Source organism: Bubalus bubalis, chromosome 6 (assembly GCF_019923935.1).
Source record: "Bubalus bubalis isolate 160015118507 breed Murrah chromosome 6, NDDB_SH_1, whole genome shotgun sequence".
NCBI lineage: Eukaryota > Metazoa > Chordata > Mammalia > Artiodactyla > Bovidae > Bubalus > Bubalus bubalis.
The window spans coordinates 118,046,623-118,074,605 of record NC_059162.1 but is presented as its reverse complement, the minus strand read 5'-3'; the positions used below and the strand labels follow the sequence as shown (position 1 = coordinate 118,074,605).

Below are 27,983 nucleotides of genomic sequence, written 5' to 3'. Positions count from 1 at the left end.
TTGCTGGAATTTTTCTCCTCATTGAACCTTTTGTCATTTTGCAAAAAGACGAACTTCAGGGAAGACAGTGGACCCATGTGGATCTTTGGAAAGCTGCTTCTGAACCCAGGTTCTCAGAATAAATATAGTCACCTTGAAGATAAATGCCAATGTTTGAAGTGCCGAGTCATAAAGAAAACAGTTCCAGGAGGAACTGGGAGAAATCTCCAATAAGAAGCTTAGACAGAAACACTCTGAGTAAATAGCCTTTTCTGCCTTCCGTAAAAGTGCAAACACATTTGCTCTGCTCTTAGAAACTTTGAGCTCAGCCTTCCTGGCCTTCACAGGCGGTGAGAGTGTGCTAGGGGCTGGTGGTTTGCGTGTAAAAGACCCATCTCAATGTTTCTTTTCTTAAAAAAAAAAAGCTTATTGACGTATATTTGATTTACACTGCTGTGTTAATTTCTTCTGTATAGCAAAGTGACTCAATTATACATGTATATACATTCTGTTTTGCATTTTTTCCATTATACTCTGTTATGGTGTATTGCATATAGTTCCGTGTGCAATACGGTAGGACCTTGTTGCTTATCCGTCCTATAGATGGTAGTTTGCCTGAATGTTTCTTTAAAGCATCTGCTCCTTACTCAATATTTCCCCAAAGTTTATGTGATGGCGACCCTCCTTAAGAGTGCCTCTAAACCTAGAAAAATATTATCAAATTCCGTGAAACTGAAAGTGCCTTCATTCTAGAACCTGCTGGAGACAAAAATGAGACAAAAATTCTGTGCAGCTTGTACTTACGTGTGGAGATGTAAAACCCTACCCAGAATATTGGGGAAAGACTTCGAGAGCAGCTTCTCTGGTTATTCCCAACCTAAGGTTCTGTTGCAAGAGCGTTGTGGCACAGGGAAAGTAGAGAACTTAGGAAATATGTGAGAATGTTTTTTTTTTTTTTAAAAAAAACGATGAGATAAATATTCCAGTTTTCGTAATGAATACCGCAAAGTCCCCAAATTTGGAGGAAATGAACAGTTTGTATAAATAGTTAAGGATTATTTGAAAGCAGAAGCAAGCCTTTTTCACAGTGGGAACTTCTAGACGCCTTGTCCTCACAGCAGCAGTTTAGTAAGTCACCTGTTCATTACATTTGAGATGTCGACAGGGCTTCCCCCATAGCTTGCTTGGTAAAGAGTCCACCTGCAGTGCAGGAGACCCCAGTTTGTTCCCTGGGTCACGAAGATCCGCTGGAGAAGAGATAGGCTGCCCACTCCAGTATTCTTGGGCTTCCCTTGTGGGTCGGCTGGTAAAGAATCCACCTGCAATGCAGGAGACCTGGGTTCGATTCCTGGGTTGGGAAGATCCCCTGGAGAAAGGAACGGCTACCCACTCCTGTATTGTGGGCTGGAGAAATCCATGGGCTGTATAGTCCACGGGATCGCAAAGAGTCGGGCACGACTGAGTGACTTTCACTTTCACTTTGAAATGTCGACAGTGTCAGTAAGATGTGAAAAACCAGCAGAGATAAACAGGAAACTCCTAACAGATTCTCAGATTGTAAGAAACCCATGATAATCCGTCTATTTTGCATTTGCCGGTAATTAATAGAAAAGTGCAATAACAAAGTAGACAGTTTTGATTACGTGAGAGTCCCGATTTCTGCAGAAAGGATCATTCTGCAGACTCTACATTCCCTTGTTTCCTGTTTAGCACATTTGGACCTACCCATATCTTCTGTCCCGGGCTGGTGGGGTGCAGCGGTCAATTCTCCGTGATTCCCTTCACTTTTATTTTCTGTATTGACTTATTAGTTTCTTAACCTGCTTCAGGTATACCTTTAAAATTTTTCCCACACATATTTATTTTAATTTTGATTATGGAATATTTTACCTCCTGAAGAATGTGGGGAGTGTCATTTAAAGGAGAAAACAAGCCGGAGCCGTGCACTCCCTCCCCGCTGTAAGCTAGGGGCCGTTGGCAGGGCTTCTGTGTTTTTGCTTTAAGAAATTCATCCCCTGACTTTAAGAAATTCATCTGTCCATGTTCTTCAACAATGCGACTTCATTTTACGTGTTTTTGAACCTGATGTAAATGGAATCATACTGTATGTTTCATGGTTTTTTTGTTTTTTTTGAACACAACTATTTCGGAGGCTGATCACGTTTATGCGTGTAGCTGTGACTGATTTTCGCTGGTGCTGAATGATTGGTTTTGTGAGTTTTCACAGCGTGCTCGTTTGCCTGTGGATGGCCCTGCAGCGGGCTTCAGACGTGGCTTTTGGCATCCTCCGCGGTACTTTCTGGCACATGTGTGGGGTCCTCTGAGGGTCCCTGTCGAGGAGTGGAGTGCCAGGTAACTGCGCCAGTCCGTCTCCAGGGGCTGCCCGGCGCCCGCCTTCCCTGACCCCCACCCGGGCCCCTGCCAGAGGCTCGGAAACTGGACCTTACCGTGTTCGCCTTAGGTCCCAGGGAACGGAGCGGCCTGCTTTGGGCATTGGTAGCTTCTCTTCTGATGTCCCCATTTTCCTGCTCAGCTGTGTGTTCTCTTCTCTTACTCATCTGTAGAACCTCTCTCTCTGGCCGTGCGTGTGTGTGTGTGTTTGTGTGGGGCACACACATGTGTGTATTTCCTTCCAGTAGCTGGATGCAAAGCCATTGTTAGACGTGTATGTTGCTTTTTACACACGTGTCCTATCTTTTCACTCTGTTGTCTTTCTTAATGAGTACAGCTTCCTAATTTTAATCTTGCATTTACTCTGTTTGCATGCCATTGCTTCTCTTTGGATCTTACTCTGCCGACCGTGACATCCTTGAGAAGTCTCTCTAGCAGCTCTTGCAGTAATAAACTCTCGCACTTTCTGTCTGTCCGAAACGGCATTTTGTCCCCAGCACCGTGGTCTGCTGCCATGGGTGGACACTTCTGGGTGGACAGCTGTTTCTTCCAGCACTTTGAAAACACTGTCGGCCCGCAGAGTTGCACCGCCGCCGTTTAAATGTCCCTGCCCACACTCCTGTCTTTGCAAGGATCTGCCAGTTCTCTCTCGGTGCTTCTGTAGTCTTAGTCTCAAGTATTTTCAGCTCCGTTTTCACTGAGTGTTTTCATTTTATCCATCTTGATTTTTTTTGGAGTTGCTGAAGGTGGGGGGGTTAAGTCTTTCAAAAAGTTCTGGGGAAATTTTAGCCCTTTTTCTGTTTTTCCTTTTAACTTTGAATTTTGCTATAATTTCAGGCTTACAGCAAGAATAGTACAGAAAATTACTGTATACGTTTGTATTTTTAAAAATGAACTTTCTCAGACTCATTTGAAAGTGAGTGGTTGAGATGACACCCTTCCCCCAACTAATGCGTCGCCCAGGAACAAGGGCAGCTTGTCAGCAGCCGGCGTGGCAGCCGACCTCAGGGAGCTATTAATACCAACCACGTCGCAGCGTTATCTCCTCGGGGGCCTGACGCATGTTTTGCCAGGTGTCCTAATAAAGCCCTCGATCTCAAAAGGGGCCTCCAGGGCATTCAGGGCCCCCGAGTTTCTGACTCTGGTTTCTGCATCCAGTGATGATTCGCACCTGAAGCTGTTCCTGTGCTGATGGTACTCTTGGTGATCTTCTTTCTGTCCTGTCTTTCTTGTTAATTCAGCCATTGGCTTTTTCTTGTAAAAAAGAACTTCCCTTTCTTATATATTTGTTTACGTATTTATGTTTTGCTCTTGTTTAGTCGCTGAGTCGTGTCCAACTCTTGTACCCCATGGGCTGTAGCCTGCCAGGGTCCTCCGTCCATGGGATATTCCAGGCGAGAATACTGGAAATTGCCATTTCCTCCTCCAGGGGATCTTCCCGGCCCAGGGGTCGAGCCCACGTCTCCTGCTTGGCAGGCAGATTGTTTACCACTGAACCAGCTGGGAGCCTGACAGACTTCTCCAGCCGTCAGAGAGATCATGCTTGGGCTCGTTTGGACTAGTGGGCTGTCTTACTGACCGGCTCGTAGTCCTGTCGTCACCATGGTGTCGTTTGGTGCCCAGACTGTGTAGGTCTGGCTGGTGGGAGCCCCCCGGGCTGACCCCACGCCTGTGAGCCCTTTACTCTCTGCGACACAGTGAGGTGTTGTTGTCTCCGCGTGCCCTGCCCCGGAGTCAGCTGGTTCTCCGCAGAGGCCGGGCTCTGTTTCCAGGGGCTGGTATTGAGGAAGCAGGCTTGGCGTGCTGGAGGTGCCGCCCAGCGCCCAGCGCCGGGACACGGATGTCCGTATGAGCACTGACTCGGGCACACACGCACACACACTCACCCCGTGAACGCGCACCGTGCTCCCAGCTGCAGTCCAGCCTCACAGGGCCCTTCACTCACCTAGAGCCCCGTGAACACACACTGTGCGTCCAGCCGCAGCCCAGCCTCACAGGCCCCTTAAAGGCCCTCGCTCTTGCCGTGCGTGTGACCGACTCTTCGTCTGACGCTAGGAAGCGTGGCTCCCGGTCTCCACAACGTATTTACTCATATGTCCAACCCCAGAATGCCCAGAAGTTGTTAATCTACGCCTCTGTGAGAAACACTCTTATAACTGGAGCTCAGTCCTTGCTCAGGGGTGCAGTCCAAGCATCGTCCAGATACCGCGTCCCCAGGCTGCGTGGGCCGGTCTTACCTGCCCCTTCCTCCGGCCCAGGGCGTCACGTGCTTCACCTGTGGTGGGTTTGGGGTCCTCCTTACTGCTTTTATCTCATTCGTTTTTGTTTTTTGAGTGCGTAGAACACGAGTGTGGCCCCTGAGGCCAGTGCTGTGTAGGAGCCTGGACTGAGCAGTGGTGTCCATCACCCCAGTCCTCTGGCTTCCGTCCCTGGGCCCTGCGCCCTCCCCAGCCCCACCCTCGCCCTCCCGCGTTGCCTCCTGGACAAAGGAGGAGCATCCCACAGGCCACTCCTGTGCACTCGGCTTTTCCGCCCCAGCACATTCGCCCCATCCCTCCCGGGGCTCCTCCCCGCCCCGGTCCCCGACCTGCGGGAGCGCTCACAGCTCGCCGGGTCTTGCTCCTGCGTCCGGAGGTCAGACCTCCAGGAGGGGCCCGCATCGCTCCTGAGAGCCGTGCCCCATGGTCCCCTGGTGCTGGAGCGCTTCCCTGCGGTGGGAGGTGTGTCTCCAGACTCATGAACTGAGTGACCATGGACCGAGGTGGAGCAGGCGTCGTGTGGGGCTGGGGGCCAGGGGCCGGTGCTGGGCAAGCGGGTGTGGGCACATGCGTTCCCGGCACGGTGCGCAGGTGGCCTGCTCTGTTCCCACACCACGCGGGCAGAGGCCCTTACCGTTTGTCCATCTGACCGATAAGGGGGTACCGAGGCGTGAGGCCTCTTCTCTATCTTTATGCCTTTGACCTGGTTTTCGGTCAGGACTTTCGTCTCTGTTCCCACAGTTTTTAAGACTTCTTTATAGGCAGGGGGTGTTGGCTTTTATCTGCGCGAGTCTGCAAACAATTTCTCCCAGTTTGTCAGTTATTTTGTGAATTCTTTATGGTGAATTCTCCATATTCTTTACGCTTTTGCCCTCTTAACTGCCTCTCCCGCCTACCCCCGTGGTGGTTCAGACTTACCAAGTTCTGTTTTTCCAACTGCATCTGGCTTTTGAGTTGCAGTTAATAAACCTCCCTCTGTTCCCAGGCCACCTCCTCTTCTGGGCTCGTCTCTTCCATCCTGGGCATGTAGGGCCCGTGTCCGTGTGGAGATTGCTCTTGGATGTGCTCGGTTTGGATCTAGTTTTATCTTTTCCTGGGGGCACCCAGCCCTCCGTTAGTGCCAGTTTCCTCTTCTCCCGTCCTCTCTCCAGCTCTATCTAATCGATCATGTCGCTCATTCATTCATCTTCGACCTTTCATCATTAGCGTTTTTATCGATACCAGTTCTGTTCAGATCATTTTCAAATGTGCCTGGCCGCTTTCTGCAACAGTAGCGCTCGTTCGCGATCAGCGGAGCCTGCGTTGATGGTCTCATTCACCCCTCCCTCAGCTGTTTCTTGGGGAAGCTGCAGCTCTCACAGTTTCTCTCTGGCTGTTGAGAGACTGAGACGCAGACAGGGCCTGGGACCCAGGGCTGAGCAGCTGCTGAGTGGTGGCCCCGGATCATCTGCTTTCTGCTCCGTGACCCTTCGGTGGCCCTGTTTCCTCAGACCTGTTGTTGAGATGATCTTGTGGTCACATTAGATTTTCCTGTAATTGTAGTTTGTTCTGGCCTGACTCCCGCTGCCTGGATTTTTTTTTCCCTGTGCTGTGATCTTCAGCTGTGACTTTCCGCCCATGCAGTGTTCCCCGGGCATCCTGGTGCGGCTGACAGCATGTGCGGCCAGGGAGGACGTGTGCCTCGCGCAGGCGCAGCAGCAGCCCCTGTGGGTGCAGTGCTACGCCCTGGTGTCGGTCGGGTCACGCCGGTCCCCGCAAGGTGGTCTCTGACCGCCAGGTCTACCCCAGCCCCCGCGAGGTGATCTGTGACTCTCCAATCCCATGGGGGCTTCCTTCTTGGTCTGTCCCCTCCCAGCCAGCGTCCGGCACAAGCGTGGACGCATCCCTCCAGAGGAGCTGCAGTCTCTCTGCCCCTTGCATGACTTGTCCTCCTTCCCCGAGGGTCCTTAAACAGTGACAGTGACCCCGTGAGCTGTGGCTGAGGTGGGCAGCCTTGGGGCAGCCTCAGGAGGGGCCCCAGGCCCCACGCCCTTCCTTCTCCCTGAGTTTCTGCCCTTGGAGCGGCTTCCTTGCTGTCCTGCCAACTCAGCTGGATGCAGGTGGCGAGACACAGACTTCTCTCACGTCGGGCTCGGTCACCAGTGCTCTATGCTGGCTGTCTAAAAAATGCTTATTTATTTACTCTGCTTGTTTATTGGCTGCACCGGGTCTTCGTTGCGGCATGCGGGATCTTGGCTCCCCGATCAGGCATCAAACCCGGGCCCCCTGCACTGGGAGTGCAGTCTTAGCCTCGGGCCACCAGGGAACAAGTGATGTCAGGTGGAGAGCCTGGAAGATCCGGGGTGCGGCGTGCCGGTGAGAGACGTGGAGAGCCGCCGGCGACCACTGCCTCAGCCTCCTGGTAGCTCATGATGAGGCCAAGCTGCCCTGTCCCAGGGCTGGGTAATGTCACGTGGAGAAGGGGCTCCGGGGAGCTGCATGCCCCGAGCTTCAGTCCTGACCTTTTCGTACCGGAGAGCAGGAGATCCCCAGGGCGCGATCCCCTTTTGGTTTCTAAGCCTCTCATGTTTCCACTGCTGCAGGTGGTCACTGGCTGCTGCAGGGATGTTGACATCGAATGGTTTTGCACCTACTTTTGTTGCTTTGCATTCAGTGTGTTAGTCGCTCAGTCCTGTCCGACTCTTTGCAACCCCGTGGACTGTAACTGGCCAGGCTCCTCATCCGTGGAATTCTCCAGGCAAGAGTACTGGAGTGGGTTGCTATTCCCTTTTCCAGGGGATCTTCCCAACCTAAGGACTGAATCCGGGTCTCCTGCATTGCAGGTAGATTCTTTACCGTCTGAGCCACTGGAGAAGCCAGTGTAGCTAAAAATACAAAATAAATTCAGGCAGCAGCTGGACTCCGGAGCTCAGTGCATCCGTCTGCCGGTCGGAGGGAGGGGCCAGGCCGGAGTGGGGGGCAGACTGACAACCCTCCACGTATAGAGGTGCAGCCTGAGCGAGGGGACCCCCGACCACCAGCTCTTTCTTCAGCCTGTGGGCTCCCCTGTGCTGGCGTGGCACGCAGCCCTGTCTGCCCGGCTCGTCTCCTCCTTGGCTCCTTGCCCCCCACCCCTGCTGGTGGGGAGCACGTGAGGACCCTCCAAGAGCCCATGAGCACAGCGCTCCTTGGGGTTCACATCCGGGAGGGTCGGAAAAGCTGCACTCTGCAGAGGAGGCCTGAGCCCTGTGCTCCAACCAACCCGGGCCTGGCACTAGGGGTGTGCCCGCTGCCGCCGCCGCCCTCTCACCCTCAGGCCAGGCCATGTTCCGGGGACACGTGACGGGCCACCCGATCTCTCCTGCCTGCTGCAGTGTGAGTGCGGGGGGCCCTCCCGGGGGTCAGACATTGGCTGTGCATCCTTGGGCCAAGCCAGCAAAGCGCTGCGGTCCTTTTTCTCAGGGCCGTTCTCCTCGTCATAGGTGAACGAGGGGGCTTTACTTTAGTTGGATGCACAAAGGAAAGAGTGGGCTTGGCTCTCCCGTGTGGCGCTGGAGAGGTTCATTCTTCTGAAGAAAGCTGCAGTGAGCAGCAGCGCAGCCCAGCCCTGCTGCGGACGGCAGGGGATGTTTCTACTTCTGGACTTCACACCTAGCTCCGGCTGGCCGGCAGAGGACCGAGGACGAAGGGTAGGCTATGGAGCCTGCGCTCGGCCCTCAGGGCTGCATTCCACGCAGGGCTCGTGGTCTGGAAAGACAGGCCCGCAGGCCGTCTGTGGGGCACCAGGTGTCTCTTAGCTGTGGTGGCAGCATCTTCCTTGTCGCCCCCTCGTAGCCTGGAGACCAGGGTGGGTCATGACCCTGGCCCTGAGGTCACTTAGGAGGGGAGTGGCCCCCAGACCCAGGTCCCTCCGTGCAGCAGGCTCACCTGCCGGGTCTATTGTCCAGTCCTTGTCCAGGTGGTGCCCTGCGTGGCCTCCTTGGGTGGCAGTGGGCACTCTGGGTGTCTGGATGCCTCTCTGGTGGTGAGGGTTTTATCTTAACACTGCACGTGAAAGTGGACTTCACTCATTTGTGTCTGCCTCTTTGTGACCCCATGCACTGTAGCCACCAGGTCCTCTCTGTCCATGGAATTCTCCAGGCCAGAATACTGGAGTGGGTTGCCAGGCCCTCCTCCAGGCGATCTTCCTGACCCAGGGATTGAACCCAGGTCTCCTGCGTTGCAGGCGGATTCTTTGCCGTCTGAGCCACCAGGGAAGGCCCTTAATGCTGAGCTCCCTCAAATGTCAGCTGAGGATATCTGCTTGTGGTCTTCGTGACTTGGGGTTTTTCCTTGAGACGTTCGTGGAGCAGTCTTCTCTGTTACTTCAGCGCTGCAGGAACCACGCCATCCCCCCTCCTCTCTGAGCTCCGTGTCCCCGGGGAGGCCTGGCGCACCCCTGGGATGAGGCTGGCCCTGGCCCTGAGCTCCCCCCCGCCCCCGCACAGCACACCAGGGAGAAGATGCTGCTTCGTCATCTATAGCACGAGCGCGATTACAGTCTCCGTGGAGGAATCTCACATGAAAACGCAGCTTAACACCTGCTTTTTACTGTTTGTTTAAGACGGAAGCGTGAAGTTCTGTAAAAACCTTGAGTCTTGTGTGTGCCCTTGAGGGCCTGGGCTCTCCTCTCCCGCCGGGCCTGGGCCCTTTCCTCAAGCAGTGATCACACCGGCCCTCTGCACTCAAGCGTCATTCATTTCTGGAGTCTCATTTTCAACTTGCCGGTAACACTTGGGCCTTGCATTTCCCGGATGTTCCCGATGCCAGTGGACGGGACACAGATGTCCCATGTATCTGTGGACAGGGACAGCTGACACCCGCGAGGACTCCTCATCCTGCCCTCTGCGCAGCCCGTGACACGTGCCTCCTGGTGGGCCCGTGCCAGACGTTGCGACACAGGGCAGAGCCCGTGTGCCGTGGGCTGCAGTCGTCCTTACTCACATGCCGTGGAGGCTGCTGAGAGCCAGCCTGGGCGTCCCGGCGTCCAGGTGCGCAGAACGTCCCAAGGAGGCGATCAAGCTTTCGCCTTGGGGGGCTGGGCACCCTTTCTGGGAGATTCTGTTTTTTTCTTTGTAAAACAGAATGTGTTCTTCCTGAACTGGTAGAAATATTATGAGCCAGTCAGTCTATCCCATGCCTGTGTGATTTTTTTTTAACTGTTGGTGGACACCGTTGAGGTCTGTTGCAGAGATGATTGTGGATGGGTTTGCAGCGTGGCTTGATGGGTGTGGGTGAAGGGGCAGAGGGCTGCCCGGGCTGGGAGTGGGCAGCTGCTGGAGCTCCTGCGCTGGGCATCGCAGTGTGCACCTCCTGCGGCGTGGGTCTGTGCGCTTTCTTAGCCAGCCCTGCGGCCTCCCGGTGGCGCGTGCCCCAGGACCCTGGCTCCACCCTCCCCCCTGCCCCAGGGAGCCGGCCACCACCCCTTCTGGCCGTGCTTCACCTCCGCATGTCGCCGGGGCTGAGGCCTTGTCCCAGGTGTGGCCTCAGGTGGCTCCTCCGTCCCTCATGTTTGAACGTGGGTGGAGGGATTAGGAACAGGGCTCGGCTGAAGTGAAGAGCTGCAAGCACGTGGCGTGGTGTTTACTGCATGTGTGGTGTGCCAGCCAGGGTGTGTGGGGTTCAGTCAGGGTGCAGGGTTCAGTCAGGGTGTGGGGCGCCAGCCAGGATGTGCGGGGTTCAGTCAGGGTGCGGGGTTCAGTTGGTGCAGGGTTCAGTCAGGGTGTGGGGTTCAGTCAGGGTATACAGGGTTCAGTCAGGGTGTGGGGTTCAGTCAAGGTGTGGGGTGTCAGGGTATGGGGTGTCAGTCAGGGTGTAGGGTTCAGCCAGGGTGTGGGGTGTCAGCCAGGGTGTGAGGTGTCAGTTAGGGTGTACAGGGTTCAGTCAGGGTATACATGGTTCAGTCATGGTGTACAGGGTTCAGTCAGGGTGTGGGGTTCAGTCAGGGTGTACAGGGTTCAGTCAGTGTGCGGGGTTCAGTCAGGGTGTACAGGTTCAGTCGGGGTGTGGGGTGTCAGCCAGAGTGTGTGGGGTTTAGTCAGGATGTGTGGTGTCAGCCAGGGTGTGGGGGGTGTCAGCAGGTTGTATGGGGTGTCAGCGGGCTGTGTGGGGTTCGGTCAGGATGTGGGGCATCAGCTGGGCTGTGCAGGATCAGCCAGGTGTGGGGTGTCAGTGGGCTGTGGCCTTGGCTCTGAGCCTGGTCTGGTGGCCCTGGCCCTGTGTAAACAGGACTCCGGCTGAGCTCCAGGAGCCCTGAGCCCGAGTCTAGGGTGACCCCGCGTCTCATCTGTTCGTTATGTAACGTGACAACATGGGCATGAAATAGAAACCAGATGTCGGGGCGGAGCCGGGAGTCGCTCACCCGCGAGCGCGGCGGCACCACTGGGGTTTCTGCTGCGATCCAGCCCCGTGCCCTGGGAGGCCCGGCTCCGGAGGGCCCAGTCCCGAGACAGAGGCCTGGTGGGAGGTAGGGAGCAGACGCGCAGGCCTCTTTCTATCGGGAACTGCGCGGGGCTTCCTCCGTGCGGTGTCGCGCTCATGGTCCTGGGAGGCCCGTGACTCATTCTCGAGGGCCCTCTTGGACGATGAGGCCAGCGAGGGGTGAGAGGGCTCCGTGCTGCCCCACCGTCCTTGTGTGCCGGGGCTCCGCCTAGGCCGAGACTGCAGGGTGTGGGCCTGGGGCTGGGGAGTGGCCGGAGCGCCTGGTGGGGTCAAGTAGGGGCTGCTGGCAGCTGGTGGAAGGACTGGGGGAGCCCACTCTGGGCGGCTCAGGGCAGCCTCCCGCCGGGCCAGGCCCCTCCCGGACGCCTGGAGGCCTTGCTGAGCACCTCTGCCTGGCCCACACCCGGGGTGCAGGTCCCTGACTCTGTGAAATGTGATAAACGAACTCAGCTTGCCCACCACGTCGAGCCTCCTCCAGGAAACGTCAGGCAGCCACGGGTGGTGGCTTGTCACCCTCGTCTAACAAACGAGAAGATGCCCGTCACTGTTATTTTCCGGAACTTGACCCTCCAGTGGGCCACGGGTTCCGGACTCTCTGTGGAGACCCTTCTGGAAATGGGCCTGCGTTCTTGGCTGTGAGCTTCGTGCCCAGCCTGCTTGAAAAGCTCGCGGAAGTGTTGCCTTCTCAGTAGGAAAGCCCCAGCCGGGAGCCGCTCAGGTCACAGCGTGCGCCTGTGTCCAGGGCCGTCCCGCAGAGCCACAGAGGGACGCAGGCTCCTAGTTCTGAGTATGGACGCCCCTCGGGGTCCTCAGTCTTGTGTATATAAAGTGACCGCCCACGTGTGGAATGCTTTCTGGGTGCTGGGCTACGCTCAGTGTTTTAAAGAGCTTCTTACACAGTCCTCAGAGCACTCCTATAAAAGGCACAGGTGGTCCCCGACATAGGAGGTTCGACTTGACGATGACGTGAGAGTCATTTGAGGTCAACAGAAACTGTACTTTGAATGATGGTTTTTGCTCTTTTCCGGGTCAGCGGTGGGTCCGACCCCCTCTTGTGATGCTGGGCAGTACAGCGCCCCCCATCAGCCCCGTGATCCCGGGGAAAGCAACCGATACACTGACAGCCATTCTGTTTTTCAGTCTCCGTGTTCAGTACGTCACATGAGATAGCCAGCGTCTTCCTGTGAAGTGGGCTTTGTGTTTGACGGTTTTGCCTGACTGTAGGCGGACGTAAGTGTTCTGAGTACCTTTAAGGTAGGAGGCTAGGCTGTGATGGTCAGGAGGTCACAGCGTTCAGTGCATGTTTGACTGACCATATTCTCAACTTATCGGGACGTAACCCCGTGGTAAGTCAAGGGCAATCTGTGCTTTTAGGACTCCATTTCACAGATGAGGAAACAGAGGCCCAGGGACAGCGAAGGACTGGCCCAGGCCGTCCCATGGCGGGGTCCCGCCCCGGCAGAGCCTGGACGTAGTGCGGTCACTTGCGTCCAGGTGGACAAGGGGCCTCACTGGGCATCTGCTGCTGGGCCTGTGTGCTCTCCCCCTGTGGATGTCAGAAATGAGGGCAGGAGTCCTGGTGCTGACGGAGCGGGATGCTGTGGAACTCTGTGTGCAGCGACTCCTTAATCCGGGTCCTGGGAGGAGGATGTGAAACACTGGGACATCTTTATTCCATTTTGTGTGTTCTAAAAGAGAGCTTGAAAAAACCCACCGGCAGCGTTCGGCAGGCCAGATGCGGTCATTAGGAAATGCTCTGAGTAAGGAGAACATCTGAAGCCATTCTCTTGAGCAGGCGTTGCCCTTGACGGTAGAAAAGCGTGTTTAGAATTGCAGGTGGTGACGGCGCCATGGAGCCCACGTTCTGTAGACGAGGCGGGGGCTGCCAGGTGGCGGGCGGACGTGTCCTTCTGACCCAGGTCCTGGGGTCTCCCTCTGCGGCCCTCCGCCCTTGCGGGCCCCTCGCCTGGATCCCGGCAGTGGCCGCTGTGCAGCACTGGGAGGCCGCTGTCGTCTAGGTCTCAGGCTTGGTGGTGTTTTGTTTCTAAATGTGACCCCTTCTTCACGTTCCCAAAAATAGCCCTGCTCCCCTGAGGGTCCTGGGTTTGGCCGCGGCCTGGCTGAGGGCATGGAGCCCATGCCAGGACCTGGGCTGTGCGCCCAGGGCCCTTCTCCTCCTTGGTGTCAGGTTTCCAGACCCTGCTGGGCACCTGAGGCTGGAAGAAAGCAGAGCGTGCAGGGACCTGGCTTGGAAACGGACAGCTGACCGCTTGGTCGTGGAGGCTGCCCTGCACTGTCGCTCCTGGAGCGTGGACCGGAGGCCACGGACAGGCCGCCCCAGCCCTGCAGCCCCGTAGCCCTGCTGCTGCCCGCTCAACGCTGGGCTCGTAACATCCGGTGCATCTCAAGCCCTTTCCAGAAGCTTCTCCATGTGAGCAGCCCGTGCCCGGCACAGGGCTCAGTGGGACACAAGGCTGGGTCGTCAGTCGTCATCCGGTGCAGGGAGATCCTGCCTTGGCTTTCACTGCCCCCCACCCCCGCTCACCGTTCAGAAGCGGACGGGTGCTGGGGCCGGGCTCTGCTGTGTCCGGCGGCCTCCGTCCCGCCATCCTGCTTTCAGCCGAGCCCTTGGGGCTCGTGGGGCGGGGGCCCCGCCCTGACGCCGAGCAGATGTCCTGTGGCTTGTTTGAAGTGAAGAGTGTGTTTTCCAACGTGTGCTTCACGTGCAGTCGTGAAGGCTGTGGAGCTGGGGTGTGTTCAGAGCTGCCTCTGCACTGATAGGCCGAGTGTGGGGCCCAGACGTGCATTCACTCAGGAAGGAGCCCGCAGGCCTGGAGCAGGGGTCAGAGAGGTTGCTGGGCCTTGGCACTCAGCTCGACACTCTGCAAGCAAACAGCCTGGCCAGGTCACCTCTCAGGTCCTGGTGCCCGTCGTGGAAGTCAGCTCCTGGGTCATCACCACTGACCTCAGGGCCCTGGTTGGCGACTCACATCCAACCAGTGGACCCTGGGAGCCACTCCAAGCCTGAGCACAGTGCACGAAGCAGTGGGAAACGAGAGCAAAACAAGTGGAGACCAGGGATTTGTTCAGAAAAGTGACTTCCTGGGGGAAGAGCTGGGATGCCTATGACCCCACACTCATCTTCAGTTTCTAGGAGCAAGACTGACTGGTCTGCCAAATTCTTAGAGCTTGAGTCCCCAAAGCACCGTTTCGATACTTAGACATTAGGCCAGACCGCCCAGGGCACCGGGAATAATCCCCGCTGTGGGATCACCGTCGAGTGAGTTCACCCACAGGTGTCCATTCATCTGGATGCTTCTGTGTCCCAGCTGCCCGAAGGCTCAGCCTGCTGCTGTCCAGCTTCATGGCCTGTGAGGGCAGTGACCACTGTGTCCCCAAAAGCCTCCAGATAAAGGGAGGTGGAAAAGTGTTTGCTGAAGATTCACCTGTACAAACTCAGAAGTGTGTGTGTGTGTGTGTGTGTGTGTGTGTGTGTGTATTTACACTTGAAATACAGGCTTGATTGTTCCATTGGTCTGTTATTGTTCAGTCGCTCAGTCATGTCCAACTCCTTGTGACCCCGTGGACTGCAGCACGCCAGGCCTCCCTGTCCATCACCATCTCCTGGAGCTTGCTTACACTCATGTCCATTGAGTCCATGATGCCATGCAACCATCTCATCCTCTGTCGCCCCCCTTCTCCTCCTGCCTTCAGTCTTTCCCAGCATCAGGGTCCTTTCCATTGAGTCAGCTCTTTGCATCAGGTGGCCAAAGTATTGGAGTTTCAGCTTCAGTATCAGTCCTTCCAATGAACATTCAGGGTTGATTTCCTTTAGGATGGACTGGTTTGATCTTCTTGCAGTCCAAAGGACTCTCAAGAGTCTTCCCCAACACCACAGTTTGAAAGCATCAATTCTTCAGTGCTCAGCCTTCTTTATGGTCTAGCTCTCACATCCATACATGACTACTGGAAAGACCCCAGCTTTGACTGTCCCGAGAGCCCCATTGGTCTAGGGATGGCTGGAATTTAATAACTAAGTGAAGCGAAGCTGCACATGTGCAATAATTTGAACATTATTGAAAACCAAAGTTTTTATTTACTCTGCCTACAAATCTGTAAACTTCTACAATTCATTTTGGAATACTGTTTTGAAAATAGTTCACACAGAAAGTGTTATAGAGAAAGATAGCCCGCCTCCTGCATCAGCTGCCCATGTGTCTGCCCCCACCGTGAGAAACCTAGCCCCTGCAGTGGGTGTGAGCACTGCCCACTAGGTTATTGTCCTTACAGTTACAGAACATGGCAGAAGCAGTCAGACGAACGTGACTACATTTATGCCATTTAGATGGATTTTATCGCTAGTGGTGAAGAACCCACTGGCCAATGCAAGAGACGTAAGAGACGAGGGTTCAGTCCCTGGGTCAGGAAGATCCCCTGGAGGAGGGCATGGCAACCCACTTCAGTATTCTTGCCTGGAGAATTCCCACGGACAGAGGAACCTGGCGGGCTACAGTCCATGGGGTTGCAGAGTCAGACAGGACTGAAGCGACTGAGCACTCACGTGTGCGTTGTCTGCGCTTGAAGGAAGGAACCCTAACTGCCTTCAGCATGTGCCCTCGAGGCGGTGTGTTTGCCCCACAGGCAGGTCTTGCTAAGACCGGGGCCTGCAGGCCAGGTCCTACCCTCTACATGCCCCCAGCCAACCGCTCCAAATGCCCTTTGCTAGGCTAGAGGGAAGGGGCTCACCCTGAAGACTTTGGCTTGAAGTCATTTGCATTTTTATAGGGCTTTTTTGGTTTGTTTGTTTGTTTGTTGCTAACTTAGAGGATCCCATGTGGAATCCTGTTCCTCTGAGGGCAGAGGCTCTCACTGTCCTTCCTAATCCTCAGCAGTTTAGAAAACAGTTACCCGCTGTCCACAGACACGGGGAGCAGCCCTGGGGCTCTTGACTCTGGGGGCCTCGGCACAGGAGCCTGGCAAGGGGGAAATGCTCCTGGGTCAGCTCCTCTTTTAAAACAGCCTCTGGAAGGGGCAGGACGTTTAGAGGACTTGGGCAGTTAATTCACACCGAGCGTTTAGGATGTTCTCCTGTGTGTTCTGTTATTCCATCTGAGCCTCGCAGGAGCCCCAAGAGAGTTAAGCCGGGCCTGGTGCGTTAATCTGCTTTTTCAAATCGTTAATAATGAAACTGACACCAGGCCGCCATCCAGTATCACTTCGTGCTCACGACCAGTTTACACAGCTTAGTGCGTGTGATCCTCATAGGAGGTAAGAAGATTCCTGCTCCAGGGGCTGGGCTTGTGGGCTCCCACTGGGTGGAGCAAGGGCCTCCCCAGCTCCATCCTGTGCTGTGCTCTCCATCCTGTGCTGCGCTCCCTGTCCTGTGCTGTCCTCCCTGTCCTGTGCTCCCATCCTGTGCTGTGCTCCCATCCTGTGCTGTCCTCCCATCCTATGCTGTGCTCCCTGTCCATCCTGGGCTGTGCTCCCCATCCTGCGCCGATCCTGTTCACGCCTGGGGACCGCTCAGGTAGACCTGGCTGAGGTCAGCGGTTGCTGGCAGGGCAGCCGGGCTGGGGTGCAGGCCATTCAGTCCCAGTGCTGGGCTGTGCCCTCCATGGGTGCTCAGCAAGGTGGGGGGTGAGGCGAGACGGGTCAGGGAGGACCTGGGAGACCTCGGACGCAGTGGAGAAGGGAGCGAGGCCCTGACGCTGGACTGTGCCGGGGACACCAGGGCAGGGCCTGCGTCCATGCAGGACACGTGGCGGCCAGAGCTTCCGTTAGGAATAAGGAACGAGGCCCCTGGTCGCTGCGGGACGCACTTTACAGATGAGCTGTTTTTATCGATGACTGGGACGGCGTTCTGGTCCACCAGGACACTTTCACTTGATGGGCAAATCGTGGAAGCAACTCAATGGGTTGGTTTTCTCAACTGTGAGTTAAATAAAGAAAAGAGCTGAAAACTCTCTGATGACAAGTGATTTCAAGAAGAGAACAAAGCAAAACAGCTGGAAGATCAACAGAAAAGCAGACCTGGCCCCCGAGGCTCGTCCGCTGTGCTCAGCATGGGCTGGCCTCTACCCTGGGGCAGGCCACACCAGAGACCTTTGGGGTTGATTGCAAAAGAGTGGAAAATATTTCCCTTTACAGAGGACAGGTCTCGAGGAGAGGAAGTGGAATTTTAAGCAGGCACTACAGAAAGACAAAAATAAACACGCTGGAGTAGATAGAAAGTAAGACAGAGCTCCTTCAAATCGTCAAGCCCTAAGGGCTTCCTGAGCCCAGTCCTTAGACCACTGCACACCTGTCTTTGCTCTAGTCCCCAGGCCAGGGCTGAGCGCGGGGGGGACAGGCCTGGCCAGCGTCCCCCACACTTAGGTGGGGTCCCCCCATTGCCCGGGTGTCTGGGTGCCCTCCCAGGCCTCTCTGGCTCCGTTGCCCAGGGCACCAGTCTTCACTGCTAAACTCACAGCAGGCCACCCTGGGGCAGAGTGGATGTTGTCTCTCGGGTGCTGTGATCACGCTGGCCTCCGCAGGACGAACGAGCCCTGGTCGGACGCTCTGCTCAGCAGCCTCACCAGCAGCGGCCCCTTGGTAATGGCTCCGTCTTCCGCTTGCGTTTTTTTGTAAAGAAGCAAATGGATGAAGCGCCAGCAGGACTGAGACGCGCGGGCCGGTGTGGAGAGCCCAGCGTGGCCTCTCCCGCTCGTGGGGACTGGAGCAGGAGGAGGACAGTCCCTCTGGGGGACACACAGGCGGGAGGGACGTCCTGCAGGAGTGAGAAGCCCACAGTTGCTCCTGATAGTGGCCGGGAAGGAGGCTGACTTGTCAGGATGCGGCGCGGGGAGGGGGCCTTCTTTCACCAGGGGGCCTCGGGCTGGTGTTTACAGGCGATGGAGAGAGCTCCCCACCGCCACCGCGGAGGTGCTGGTACCCGCCCCAGCCGCCCCGGGGGCCAGGGTGGGGGTGAGGAGGGAAGGCGGGTCCTGGAGCAGCTCGGAGCGGACGGGCGGGGTGAGGCTCCCTCATTTCTCCGGCGGCCCCCGCCGCTGCCAGCGTCGACCGTGGACGGGGCAGAAGGGGAGGGCCGCGCTCCGACCATGGGCTGGCTGCACTTCAGGGTTCTCATGCCCATTCTGCAGGCAAACTCGGTCAGATTAATCCGTGTGTGCAGCAGAGAGTCGACTCTACTTGAGAGGGCTTTTCCCTGCTCACCTGGAAGAAGAAAGACCCTGATAGCGCGGTGCTTAGTGAGGAAGAGCCCTCCCCCCACCCTGCCCCGACCTCTGAACCAGGCCGTGCACGTCCACGTCCACGTTGTCGGGGGGGTCTCAGCTCCACGGTGGAGACCACCTGCCGTGTGTGGCCAGCACTTACGTGTGGCCAGTGCAACCGAGGAGCCAAGTTTTCATTTTCCTTTTAATTGATTTCAGGGTTAGTTGTCACAGGTGGCTCGTGGCTCCCACACCCCCACTGTGAGCAGGGCTCCAGGCTGAGGGCTTTCTCCAGCTATTGGAAAATACCCCGCTGACTCCTTTCGAGTTTCCTGATGGGGATAAAAAAGGAGGGGGCTTGTGTGGGGATGGGGCGCTCTTTAAATGATCCTGCCGCGCTGGGTCTTAGCTGTGGCAGGCGGGATCCCGATCCCTGGCCGGGGATTGAACTCGTGCCCCGTCACTGGGAGTGCTCGGTCGTAACGCCTGGACCACCAGGGGAGCCCCGGGAGTGGGGCAATCTTGACAGGGGCCGCCTGGGCAGCCCCTTCTCACCGCCGTTAGGGGGGCGGGCAGGGGACGTCCTGAGCCCCTGGGGGCCCACCCCCGTTCTGGGGCGTGGCCATCTGGCCCCAGCGGTGTGACGGAAGCGGGGGTCGCTGAGGGACCGCGGAGAAGTCCTGGGGCCGCGGCGCCTGCCCCACCCCTCTGCCCCGTGTCAGCTGTGTCCTGTCACCGGCCCGTCCGCTGCGGCCCTCTCGGGTTACAGCAGGAGCAGGGCGGGACGCCGGCCGCGCAGGCAGACGGCGTCCAGATGGGCCTTCTCTGGCCGGAGCCAGCGAGCCCGCAGGAGCCACGGCCAGCAGAGACAGACCCACCTCGTGGGCCCAGCCCGGGCCCTTCTCACGCGGGGAGGCGTCTGCTGCGGCTGTGCGGACGGTCGGCAGTTCCTCGGCCCGTAAGTGACCGCCAGCCACCAGCCTGTGAGGCATCGGTGCCGGCGAAGACCTGCGTATGTCCCTCCGCTGCACGCGTGTGGCCGGAGGCCCCAGCTCCGCCCGCCGCCCCTCGTTTCTGATGCCTGAGCGTTTGCGTGCGCCCGGGCCGCGCACAGAGTTCCTTAAGGTGCCGAGATCACTTCCAGCCCTTTGCGCTCCCTGCGAGGCCTCTGTCCAAAGCAGCTGTGCTCGGCGCGGCCGCCCTTCCTAAAGGAAAAAGAGATTGTGGGGACTCTTCTCTGGTGGCAGGCTGCCAGCCAATCCCAACTTTTAAATACGTGACAAAGGAGGGGGTTTTCCCGATCGTGTGTATGTAAGGGAATAATGTTGTCCACTGTATGACACGGTTACGTCTATGAGAGAATCTCAGTAGTTACGTGAAAATGGTTCTAAAGTTGTATTCCTCTGCGGTGAGTGTCCCGGCACCTGCGGGTGCAGTGTGTTGACGTGCGCATCGTCGGGCTCTGGGTACCTGAGCTGGGCTGTGGTTTCGGGGCTTGTGGACGTGATCAGATGTCCATCTGTGTCGCTCAGGCCCAGGCTGCTGGCTGGCATTTAGATGAAGCAGACTTTAGCAGAAGGACGGCTGGGAAGATAAGTGAGGACTCTCCTGCAAAGTGCGTCCCACCCGGGGACTCGCCCGCTCAAGTGACGATGGTGAGAAAGGGGCCTCAGCCGTGGGGGGTTCGGGGTGTGCACACTTGAGCTGAAGAGCCCCGGGGTGCCCCCTGAGAGGCGAGGGCTGCGGTGTCTGTGGTTCCGACTGTGAGTCAGGTTCTGGAAGCGTCTGCCCACTCCCTCGTGATGCCCGGGTGGGCTGCCAGCCGCCGCTCACCCGGGGGCCAGCCAAACCCAGTCCCAGAGCCTGGCCGCGGTCCCGGCCTGGCTGCTTCCGGATGCCCTGCCCTCACCCTGCGGTGCCCCGAGCTCACTGCCCTCCTGGCGTTTGGTGAGAAGTGTTTGGTTTGGTGTTTCTGGTTCATGGTTTAGTCTTTGGCATTTTCTTTTGATCCTGAGGGTGTGCTGCGTGTGCATTCACCTCTGCTGGCCTCAGCAGACTCGCATGCCCGGGCCACGTGGGTCTCTCTGCTGTGCTTCCCTCAACCTCTGTCCCTCCTGGGCATCTTCTCGTGCCTGTGGTGCTGTGGGCAGACGCGTGCACAGCGGCAGTGGGCATAATGGGGGCGGCCGCCCCGCGGTTAGGAGACCGACCCAGCTGCGTTGGGAATTAGCTGCCACTCACTGGGCCTCAGTTTGCTCCAGGATTCTGGGGGTGAACGCAGCCTTCGGAAAGTCTCTCTCCGTGTCTGAGGTCAGGCAGCCTGGTGGGTCAGAGAGTACGGTGGGCCTCAGCAGGGAGGCCTGGAGCCGCAGTGGCCGGCATCTCCACAGGCAGTGAGGTTTCTGCGGGGCGGGCCTGGGGGATGCTGGCGTGGCCTGCTCCCCACGGAGCTTCATCAGCTCATGAGCGGTGGAGAGGGCTCCTGAGGACGTGCTGTCCTCTGGGTAGAGGGGCCGTGGACACAGGCTCGTGGTCACAAAGACTGACCGCTGGTCTGAACCTCGGAGCCTCTGTCTCTGCCCTGGGCTGTTCCGTATCTGAAACCACGAGCTCAGTGCACCAGACACACAGGTAAAGGCCGAGTGCTGCCCTCTCTGCAGGCCGTGACCCTGCTGCACCTGGGCACAGAATGCGGTGCCCACCCCGAGCCCTGGTCCCCGAGCACCTGTGCTGAGCTCACGGCGTCAGGCAGGCTGGTTTGTGGCTTCCCGAAGGGCAGGGCTGCCAGGCACAGCCCCTGAGAAGGTGGGGGTCCCTCTTGCGAGGCCCGTTCTCTAAGCAGACCGTGCATCCATGGAGTCTGGGTGCCCCTGGTCCCCATATTGGGGAAAGTGCACACCCCCGTGGGAAGTGGGAAGTATAGAGGCCGCCTGGCCACTCATTCTGATCCCCACTTACTCCCTGCAGAGCTAAGAGCCTGGCTGGGTCAGGGAGCAGGCCGGGAGGGGACCCGAGACTGGGAGAGGACTCAGGCCAGGAGGGGACCTGGGCCCGGAGGGGGACCCAGGCTGGAAGAGGGTCCAGGCCGGGAGGGGACCTGGGTTCACAGGGCCGTCTGATGTTCCTGCCCTGGGGGGGGGGGTTCCCCCCCGCCCCCGGCTGAGAGCACAGCCCAGCCTTTATATTAAGTAGCATAAAACTAATTCATTTTTTTAAATACAAAAATAAACAGAAATGAACGTTTTGTTATTTTTTTTTCCTGAGCCCCAGGGAACATCTTTTGGAAGCCATCGAGATCACTGTGTCATTTCTTTGGCAAGAATAATCAAATATTGAATGTCAAGGAAAATTAGAGCAAATAGTTCCAAGACCGTCTGATTCATAGAGGCCTGATGAGCAGGTTTCACCATCAATCCAGTGTTTTCTAAACGTGTCCGCCAGCCCCCTCTGCTCAGGTGCAGAGCCCCAACACTTGGGCCCCTCCTCAGCCCCACAGAGCTGGTCCGCAGGGTCCAGTGTGTGACCAACACCCAGTCCACTATCCCCAGGCGGTCGGGGAGTCCTGCCTAGGTTTCTGATTTTATGACTGATGTTCAAGAAAGAGAGTCAGAAGTTATCAGATAAACGCCAAGTGCAAAAAAAAGAAAGAAAGAAAGCAGTGAAGGCTCTCTTAAATGCCAGCCAGCACTGTGGCCCTGACCGCAGGAAGCCCTGCAGGGGCCCCAGGAAAGACGGTGACCTTTAGAGGCTGAGCGTTAGTGCTCAGTTCAGCCGGCCGTCTGCGTGGAAAATACAGACAGCAACCAGCGGGACCAGGAGAAACCCGCGGGCGCGGCACTGCACGTGGCAGGCCGGGCCGGCCCTCTGTGGCCTCAGCGCAGGCACTGTGCTCCGGGGCTTGGGGTGAAGACCCCTCCATGCCTGAGCGTGCCACGTGTGCCTGTGCGTGTGGCGTGTGTGCTGCACGCGTGCTTCCTTTCCGTCTACGCCAGTGGAGGGCCCGGGGCGCTGCTGGTCCCCCCTGCTTAGGCTCCTGTGAGGGTGCTGTCCTTGCCTTCCACTGACCCTCTGGGCCTCAGTGGGGTCATCTGTAGAATGGGTGCTCACATCCTCAAAGATTGGAGTCCCCGCTTGTGAGCTCCAAATCCGTGCCCCTGACTTCAGGGCCGGGTTGGACCCGGAGACCTGTCAGAAGCCGCTGCAAGTGAAGCGTGAGTGTGTGACCAAGCAGGGAAGTGTCTTAGAATGTAGGTCACAGGGCTCTCCGTTCCCGAGACGCTCCCCACCTGGTTTGGAATACAGGTGGCTGCCCCTCCGGTCTATTCTTGGAGAAAATTGTCGGTGGTTTGGGTGAGGACATCTTACTTAAGAAATTAAATGAAGCTCAACGGGAACAGTCAACTGGACACAAAACAGGAAAGCTTTAGGGAAGTTCAAGCATGGAGGAAGTGAGAGATTATACGATAATTACGACGAGAGCATTCTCTTTGAAGAAGCAAGGGTGCTTTGTCCTTTTTCGATTGTAAAGATGGGAACTGTTTATTGCAGGACATTTTTAAGAGTGTAGAAGCGGGTGCCTCCTGTCCCCTCCTCACCAGATCATGGGGGTCAGCGCTGCGACCACGTGGGATGGCCTTTTGCAGCCCCTTCCCTCGCATCCTCCCTGTTGTGGTATTTCTGCAGGCCGGCTTCTGGGTGACCGTGAGGTTTGCTAGTTTGCCCCTCACACAGACGGTTGCCGTCATCACCTTTATCAGGGCCAGGGGACCCTCCGTGATAGCTGGCCTCCAGAGCGGTGCTGGCAGGCGTCGTCCCGAGCTGGCCTGGCGCATCCCCTGCCGCTGGGCATGGGCAGTCTGCGGGTGGCCTATGGGATGCGAACAGGAGCAGACCCCTTCTGCTCGCTGCCCGGTGTCACCAGGACTGAGCAGGGACACCCACGGTGACCATGAGGGAGACGCAGAGGAGCCGAGGCTGGAGCGGGTTCCCCCCCCCCCCCGCCCCCACCTCACCCCCAGGCCCTTCTGTGTCCCGCCGTGCACCCTGGCCTGAGCCTCGCCCGCCGTGGACTCTGGGGGCCTGGGGACAGGGCTTCGTGTGCCCAACTGTTCCCGCCGTTGTTCCCCCGCCGCAGAAATGACGGCTCACCCCCAGAACCTGGCCTGATGGGCGCATGGACGGGCCCCTGCTCATGAGAGGGGCCTGCTCTGTGTGCGGCAGATGGTGGTGGGGAGGGGGGCGGGCGGGGTGACTGCTGGAACAGCCCAGTGCTTTCTAGAAACTTGTGTCCTGTCTCGCTGCAGTGCTTGGATGACTTGACGTTGCCCTGTTGCCTTTAGCCGCCGGGGCCCCAGAGCTGCTTAGCAAGTGCGTGTAGTTCGGTGTTTTCTCGCTGAGGTCCGAGGAAGCATGGGGCCGGCGTGCCTGTCTTCAGGGTGCTCGTGCTGCCCATGTAGACCTGTTAGCCTCACAGGCTCAGTGCCTGGGGGTGCTGGGCAGCAGGGCAGGGGCTGGGGGGCACGCCCAGCGCTCCCTGAGCCCTGGTGGAGGGGGCCGCCCCGGACCTCAGGCACAGCCTGGCGGCCCCGGCAGCCTCCAAGGGCCTGTCTGGACCCTGTTCCTCTCCGTGGTCCCCCGCCTCCGCCGTGCTCAGGTCCTGGCTCCCATAGGTGCAGAGGCGGGGTCCACTGCTTCAGCACTGCCAGGGCCCCCAAGTCTGAGGGCCCCGGAAGCCCTGCACTGCAGGCCTGCCAGACGTCTGGGGCCCTGTCTGTGCTCCCCTGGCGGGTTCCTATCCGCCTGGACTGCAGGGCGGCTCTTCTAAGACAGGGTTTTCTGGGACCCCGGATCTTACAAGATGTTTACCCTCACCTGAAAAGCTGCCGGGGGACCGGGTCCGGCATCTGAACCCAGCAGAGTCCTTCTTAAAGGGCCCACTCCAGCCTGCTGTTGGAGCAGCCTGCTCCTGGTCCTCTCAAGGAGGACAAATCCGAGGGGCAACTGAGCAGAAGGTGGCAGCAAGAGGGACGCTGTCCCCAGGGCCGGCTGGCAGGGACCCGGGGCCAGTTCCTGGGAAGCCTGCCGGGTGGGCAGCCCTGCCTCATTTCTGGAGGGGTGTGCAGCTCCTTATTATTATTTTTACTTCTAAAGGTAAAAGTACGTCTTGTGGGGCTTCCCATTTGTTGTTTGGACGGTAAGTAAGTGGAAAGTTCGTTTCCCACCCGGTGTCCTGCATGCGCTCTGCTTTGAGTGTTAACAGGCTGACGTTTCAAGGGGGCCGTCCATCCCACATTGCCCGGAAACATCTCCTGGCTCTTGGGAGCTTCTCCTACTCCAAGTACAGAGAGAAAAACTGGAACCTGTATTTTCCCTGCCTGCCCACCCCCCCGCCCCCACCAACTCACTGCTACCAGTGAGTGGAAAACCAGGGTGGTCCAGAGTGACACATGTTTTTTGACTAGCTTGCTCTTTAACGTCCAGGTTAAAGATCAGTTTCTTCTGCAACTGAAGTTAAACATTTTAAGTAATGTCGGGGTCGGGGGGTGGTGCCCTGTGTCTCCCGGGCCCTGCCATGGCCAGCAGCGGTGTCCAGGGCCGGGACGCCTTGGCCCAGCGCCCCTCCCTCTGCCTGTCGTTGGCGCGCTCACCCTCCGCTGCCGTCCGCACCCAGGTGTTCCGGCAGCCTTGGCGTCACTCCTCGAACAAACAACAAACACTGGAAGGGTTTATGTTCTCAGCCAGAGGAGCAGCCAGAGCCCTGGGTTTACTGCGTGGCCGGCGGGGCCCTGGGCCCAGCCAGGCTGTGACTATGCTGAGCCGCGGGGCCGTCTCCACCGGTGTCCCGGGAAAGGCTCTGCTGGTCTCTTGGACCCCAGGGCCCGGTGCTCACAGCCTCCCCAGCACCCGTGTCACGGCCCCGCCCCACCTTCCAGCGTGGGCCGGGCCGAGACAGCTTCCTGCTCAGGGAGCCTCTGGGTGCTGCAGGCACTGAGCAGCACCCTAGGAACTCCTCTGATCAAGGCTCTCCATCCTCATGCAGGGCAGCCAGCCGGCACCCAGAGCAGCACCCACTCTCTGGAGCTCCCAGGCCCTTTTCTCCAAGGTGCGGGCGGATGTTTGAAACCTTCCTGACGATATTTAAAATGTGTGGACTTGGGAGAACAAAGCGAAAAAGCACCCACATAGATGTCTCCAGGGCTGCACCCCCCCCCCCACCTGCCAACCCGGGCTGCGAAGTAGAAATTAACCCAAATTAGGAAGATAATTGTTCCCATGTTAATTGCAGGTTGTCCTCTAAAGCTGTTTTCATTTGTGAGGTCTCAGCGGCAGGCTGGCGTTGGGCCCGCTGGGGCCTTCCTGCACGCTGGGGCCCCGGAGCCCGGGTTCCAGAAGCCAGCGGTCAAATCTGGGCGTTTCCCCAGCCAGCCTCCTGCTCCACGGATGCTCCCCAAGTCCCTACTGCCGGCTGCGTGTTCCCGCAGACCCCTTGGCCCAGCAAACCCCAGCAAAGGGCTGCGAGGCTGCCTTGCAACACAGGCGACATAAACAAGCAGGCGGCTATTTTCGGCAGGCCCGTCGCTGTCACAGCTGTTCGGGCCTGTGCCCCGGCCAGCGGGGCTGGCCCCCGGCCCTGCACTTGGCCTTGGCCAGCTCGGGCCAGCGCTGGTAGGCGGCGATGACCTAAAACCTTCTTGGAATAGGCTTCACGGTAAGGATCGTGTCCAGCGGGGCCTGGGATGGTTCTCTTGGGGTTTTTCTTTGTCAGGAGCTTGGCTTTCTATTTGGAAGAGCCGTTAGAACGTGGGGTCAGCCGTGTCCTGTGCGGCACCACCAGATGTAGGCTTGGCTTCTGAGGTGCTTTTTTCCCTGTTTTCATCAGTCCTTACTGGATAAAAGCCTTGAAGGAGAAGAAAACCCAACCCCAGTGCTCCCTGTGTGGTGAATAATCGCTGGTGAATGATGTGGCCCGTCCCCCCCAGCCCTTCCCAGCGGCTGTGCAGAAACAGTGTGATGGTGGATGCAGTCGTGTGTGCGCATGCGTGAGCACATGTGTGTGCCTACATGGGTCTTATGCACGTGTGTATGTGCACATGTGCGCCTGTGTGTGCCTGTGTGTGCACGCGGGCGGCCCTCCCTGGCTGCAGCTCGCCCTGTCCGTCCTGCCTGCTCTGCAGACCACTCCCCCGCGTCCTCTGTCCTCGTCCCTCCATACTCTCGGGGGGGACATCTCCAGGCCATCGGTTTCACCCGCTTCTGCCCTTCAGCAGGTGAGACAGGCTGCTCGTGGAGCTTGTGTGTTCCACGTCAGTGCTGCTGGGCGTCCCATGGCCTGACCGTGTTATGGTCTCAAAGTTGACTCAGAAGGTAGGGAAGTGGGTATGAGGAAGTCTGATCATTTGGAAAATGTTAGCTCACACTTGGAAAAGAAATAGCAAATTAAATTTAGTGGAAGTCATTGACACATTTGAGGTTTTAAATGGAGACTTTCTGTTGGTGAAGCCTGTGTTTGGAGCAAAAACGTGCATCCTTAAGTCCCGGTAGCTTCTTCTCTGGGGCGCTCCAAGTGAAAGCACCACGAACGTGCATCCTTAGGTCCCGGTAGCTTCTTCTCTGAGGCGCTCCAAGTAGAAAGCGCCATGAACGTGCATCCTTAAGTCCCGGTAGCTTCTTCTCTGGGGCGCTCCAAGTAGAAAGCGCCACGCTTCTCTGCGGCTGACGGAGCCCTGTTCACCTTGTTGTTGTCGTTTAGACACTCAGTCTTGTCTGACTCTTTTGCAACCCCATGGGGTATTGGGAGCAGGGAGACCGAGTGTATGGAGGGGTGTCTTTAGAGGCCAGGCAGAGCCACCTGGGGCGGCCAGCCCCGGGCCCGTATCGGGCTGGTGGTCTTGGGGTGCTGCTCCAGGTCCTCGTGGGCTCCCATGTCCGGCAGGTGAAGTCAGGGCCCACCTCGTGGGCTTGCTGCTTCCGACCGGGGGTGACTGCCTCTCTGCTGCTGGGGCTCCTCGCCGCGAATCGCACTCGTCCCTTTATTTTCTGCAGCACGGTCCTGGGCACACGGTTGGGCGGTTGGGGTTCACTGGAGGCTCAGAGAGCATGTCGACGTTCACCCTTGCCATCTCCTGTTTGACCACTTCCAATTTGCCTTGATTCATGGACCTAACATTCCAGGTTCCTATGCAATATTGCTCTTTACGGCATTGGACTTTACTTCCATCACCAGTCACATCCACAGCTGGGCGTTGTTTTTGCTTTGGCTCCGTCTCTTCCTTCTTTCTGGAGTTATTTCTCCACTCTTCTCCAGTAGCATATTGGGCACCTACTGACCTGAGGAGTTCACCTTTCATTGCCATATCTTTTTGCCTTTCATACTATTTCATACTGTTCATAACACAAACAAGTGGTGTGCAAAAATTGTTCCTCCAAAATTATGACTTGCCCGCACCAAAAAGAGCCTTTCCTTTTGTAGTTAATGCTTATTAAAAACAGGATACCAAAGAAAACCTGCCAAACCTCAAGGTCATGGAGGTCACGTTGGATAGTTCCCTTCTGTAACTTTTTTCTCCTGACAGTGAATTTTCTTATTTAAAATTGCGATAAAATACACACAACATAAAATTTACCATTTTGGCCATTTTTTAAACTTATTAGACTTTGGGTTTTTAGAACACTTTTAGCTTTATGG

The 27,983-nt window shown here is 57.4% G+C and overlaps 1 protein-coding gene and 1 long non-coding RNA gene across 8 annotated transcripts in view; one reads left to right on the top strand and one right to left on the bottom strand.

The window, feature by feature from the left end:
* The window catches only part of HDAC4 (histone deacetylase 4), a 296,118-nt gene that overhangs the window by 80,311 nt on the left and 187,824 nt on the right, over positions 1-27,983 (top strand). Inside the window, exons 1-2 of one of the 7 annotated variants that reach the window (XM_044945382.2) lie at positions 19,119-19,256; positions 19,831-19,953. The exons of 3 other annotated variants lie outside the window; for them this stretch is intronic. The gene's annotated coding sequence lies outside the window, so the exon portion shown is untranslated. Of the gene's footprint in view, positions 1-10,691; positions 11,113-19,118; positions 19,257-19,711; positions 19,954-27,983 lie in introns of those variants that run through there. 3 more of the 7 variants (XM_044945383.2, XM_044945386.2, XM_044945381.2) reach the window with 3 other exon arrangements.
* On the bottom strand, positions 18,042-19,731 carry LOC112585748. The gene is made up of 3 exons (XR_003110324.3): positions 19,177-19,731; positions 18,462-18,630; positions 18,042-18,299 (listed from the first exon to the last, which is right to left on the bottom strand). It is a non-coding gene; the product is annotated as an uncharacterized LOC112585748 (long non-coding RNA).